The sequence below is a fragment of the Hemibagrus wyckioides genome, linkage group LG18 (genome assembly GCF_019097595.1).
Source record: "Hemibagrus wyckioides isolate EC202008001 linkage group LG18, SWU_Hwy_1.0, whole genome shotgun sequence".
Taxonomy (NCBI): Eukaryota; Metazoa; Chordata; class Actinopteri; order Siluriformes; family Bagridae; genus Hemibagrus; species Hemibagrus wyckioides.
The window spans coordinates 17,999,257-18,003,437 of record NC_080727.1 but is presented as its reverse complement, the minus strand read 5'-3'; the positions used below and the strand labels follow the sequence as shown (position 1 = coordinate 18,003,437).

Here is a 4,181-nt window from a genome sequence, read left to right as displayed (position 1 = left end):
TAACTTTCTGCAGAGTCAATCGCTACAGACCTCCAAACTTCATGTGGCCTTCAGATTAGCTCAAGAATAGTGCGCAGAGAGCTTCATGGAATGGGTTTCCATGCCGAGCAGCTGCATCCAAGCCATACATCACCAAGTGCAATGCAAAGCGTCGGATGCAGTGGTGTAAAGCACGCCGCCACTGGACTCTAGAGCAGTGGAGACGCGTTCTCTGGAGTGACGAATCGCGCTTCTCCATCTGGCAATCTGATGGACGAGTCTGGGTTTGGCGGTTGCCAGGAGAACGGTACTTGTCTGACTGCATTGTGCCAAGTGTAAAGTTTGGTGGAGGGGGGATTATGGTGTGGGGTTGTTTTTCAGGAGCTGGGCTTGGCCCCTTAGTTCCAGTGAAAGGAACTCTGAATGCTTCAGCATACCAAGACATTTTGGACAATTCCATGCTCCCAACTTTGTGGGAACAGTTTGGAGCTGGCCCCTTCCTCTTCCAACATGACTGTGCACCAGTGCACAAAGCAAGGTCCATAAAGACATGGATGACAGAGTCTGGTGTGGATGAACTTGACTGGCCTGCACAGAGTCCTGACCTCAACCCGATAGAACACCTTTGGGATGAATTAGAGCGGAGACTGAGAACCAGGCCTTCTCGTCCAACATCAGTGTGTGACCTTGCAAATGCGCTTCTGGAAGAATGGTCAAAAATTCCCATAAACACACTCCTAAACCTTGTGGACAGCCTTCCCAGAAGAGTTGAAGCTGTTATAGCTGCAAAGGGTGGACCGACGTCATATTGAACCCTATGAATTAGGAATGGGATGTCACTTAAGTTCATATGCGAGTCAAGGCAGGTGAGCGAATACTTTTGGCAATATAGTGTATGTCCTCACTGTGCACTTAAGTGCGTGTGTGTGTGGGTGTTTCTAAAAAATTGTGTCCCAGAAGGTAGGGTATTGTGTCATATGTCCTCATTTTGCACTTACGTATGTGTGTGTGTGTTTCTAAATAATTGTGTCCCAGAAGGTAGGGTATTGAGTCATATGTCATCATTTTGCACTTAATTATACATGTGTGTAAAAAAAATTGTGTCCTCAAAAGTAGGGTATTGAGTCATATGTCCTCATTGTGTGTGTGTGTCCTTCTGTCTGTCTTGAAAGTTGTGTTACCAAAGATATGTGTGTGTTTCTAAAAAAAAATTGTCCCAGAAGGTAGGATATTGAGTCATATGTCTTCATAGTGCACTTAATTATACATGTGTGTAAAAAATTTGTGTCCTCAAAAGTAGGGTATTGAGTCATATGTCCTCATTGTGTGTGTGTGTGTGTGTGTAGTGCTCATGATGGCTGAAGATGGCTTTCTGTTCACTTCATACAGTATGACATCATAACTGATGTATATATATTATAAATGCAAATAGATACGGTGTTGAGTTAATTATGTAAATATCACCCATGAAGGACTTCTTACCTCTTCCTATGTCTCATGATTCAGTGAAGGAAGATTATTCTTACATCCTGTAAATACAGCACTAAATCTTGTCAATGCCGCATTTACAGGGACTTCTATGGCGGACGTATTCTACGAAGAAATAATCAAATATCTTTTAGAAGATGTTTATGTAACATTGATGGAAGGAGTCTCCAGTGTTTATAACAATCTGATATTAAAAGACAGAGGAGAGATTTCAGCACAGAGTTTGTACTTTTAAGATTCTTGCCTTGCTTCTACAATTCATAGGCTAGATGTTTCCTACATCAGTTAAAAAGCGTTCAGTAATAAATTAAAAGCTGGGATCACTGGCAGATCGCTGTACTGTAAGTGAAATAACACACTTGCTGTGATAGGAAAATACTCCACGTTGCATCACTATCACATCATCCTGCAGTGGATTCTTTTCATACATCAGCACTTTCCGTAACGTTTTATTGCTCAGATAATAATGTGTATCATTTACTATAATTTGCCTACAACTTTGACTCACCAGCTGCTCCTACTACAAATTTGACTCAGATTTGTTTTGCACAAAGCGTGCCTTTTTTTTAGGGAACACTTTACTGCTGCCCCCCTCTTGGGGCTGGGGCTAGTGGTGGTGGTGGGGCGACATCCTTTTCAGTGTGAGAGAAAAGGATCTGCATCCTGCTGCAAACACCTTCCAGAGGCCCCCGGGGTCGTCCTGCAGCTGCAGTACCTTCGGATCTGTCCGTGGCGAATCACAAGCGCACTCACCTTCTGTCAGTCACGGGGACGAGGCTCATGCATACCGTTGGCTTGTACAGACCCTCATTTAGAGAGAGAAGAATGTGGGTCTATTCCCTCTACGCTTGCGACCTCTGACCTTCTCCAGGAAGCACTCACCTGGACAGCCCTGACCACCTGCCTTGTGTTTTCTTTGTGTCTACACCAGTGTCACACTCTCTCTCTCGCTCTCTCTCTCTCTCTCTCTCTCTCTCAAACAAAGTCAAAGGCCACATTCAAATGCGCACAAGGTGTATTTAAATTCATTACAGCCGGTTCTATTTGCAGGCTCAGAGACATGAAAATGTACAGTAAATATCTCTTGAGTAAATGTTTGTATCTTCAAAGTAAATGATGATATCAAACCCATTTCTTTCTCTCTTGTTCATAGCATCTAAAATTTTATCTTCAACTGATAAAATTCTGCATAAGGAAAACCACATGTCTCAAACAAGAGTCCTGACTTATTTTTATATCAGATAAACATATTGTTTTTTTTATACTGATTGACAATGTCCCATAATTCCAGTTGTATGCCTAGGTACTAGGTTAAAAGGGTTAAAACCAAGGTCAGCTGATCCGATACTTTCTCCTGGACCTTCGTTCTTCTCCAAAGCGCAAACCCTGTCCGTCTTGTACCTGCGCAACCTGCTTAAGCCTGATTGACTCCGGGACTCTAGTGTCACTGTGCCTGAGGCTTGTCACTCGAGCCTCGGTTCTCACCCCTCAAAACTGCTCATTGACATGTTTCACTTCCCCCGTAAGCACTGATATGTTTCATTAAGCATGCTTTGTCAGTTACGGCATGCTAAGCTCCTTAGTGCATATGTATACCTGCAATTTCCTTCTCTCTCTCTCTCTCTCTCTCTCTCTCTCACTCTCACTCTCTCAGGCATACCAGACAGAACACAGGGCATATGGACGCATTAAGGAGTACTCAATCCAGGCCATAAAGTGTAAGTTACAGGCAGTCGATGTAGTGCCATAAAACTGGCGACAATATAGTCAGAGCCTAATTGTTCAGTTTAACGCCTAGCGATTACTGAAGCCTGTAAAGTCTGACGTTTCTCTCTCTCTCTCTCTCCACCTAGATCCAGACCACACAGAATGCAGTCTGCAGATCAGCAAACCTTCAAGCCATCACTGGTTTTCATTTTACTGCTAGGGGGAGGAGAGGGAGATCCCTAGCAGTGAGAGGCCCCAGTTCATTTAGGAAAGGGCAATAAACACTAACGTCCGAGTGCATTAATTGACCGTTCATGTGGTAGAGTCATGAATCATTGTTTTGTCGCTGAAGAACATTAGCACCTTGTTCTGAACTTTAGGGCCAACAGCCATCCAACACTCAGCACCTTCAGGATTCAGGATGCTGGTACTTATTAGCTCCATATCTCATACTCCGTGAGATGGTTACAGCTTTTGTAGTTTGGTATTAAACAAGAAGGAAGTTCTGTTCTATGGACAATGGATAATGGACACCACGAAGCAACATGTTCATGGCTGAAATTTCTCACTTGCTGGTGAAAATCTGTGTGTTTCGTTTGCTTAACTCGAATGTCAGGAGTGTTTGCTTAGCCTCTGGGCAGCTGAGTCTATACGGAACACAATGAATCCAGCCATCAAGGTTCCTCCTCCATAATAACTCTCATCTGTCTCACTGGAACAGCCTCTAGAGACGAAGACAGACGCTACGCGGTATAAACTTTAGCACTGTATTTGGAGGATGATGGTTTCTAGAAGAGTTTGAATGTAATTTGATGTCATTCAGTTCGGTAAATGGAGGACAGGAGCTGCCACCGGATTGAATGGGCTTTCTCTAGACCCCGGTGATAATTCGCAGGGCTGTATTGTGCTGAGGTCTTTGGCTCCAGTGCTGAGGATCACTCATTAATGCAGGAGGTGCTGTGCTCCTATTGTTGTGCTAATGAGGCACAGATGTGGACACCCCAAAC

General features: G+C 43.9%; 1 long non-coding RNA gene across 1 annotated transcript; it reads left to right on the top strand.

Annotated features, from left to right (window-relative positions):
- The first annotated feature begins 569 nt into the window (after positions 1-569).
- LOC131368852 (uncharacterized) lies at positions 570-4,181 on the top strand. Its single transcript, XR_009207205.1, has 3 exons — positions 570-2,989; positions 3,122-3,185; positions 3,321-4,181. It is a non-coding gene; the product is annotated as an uncharacterized LOC131368852 (long non-coding RNA).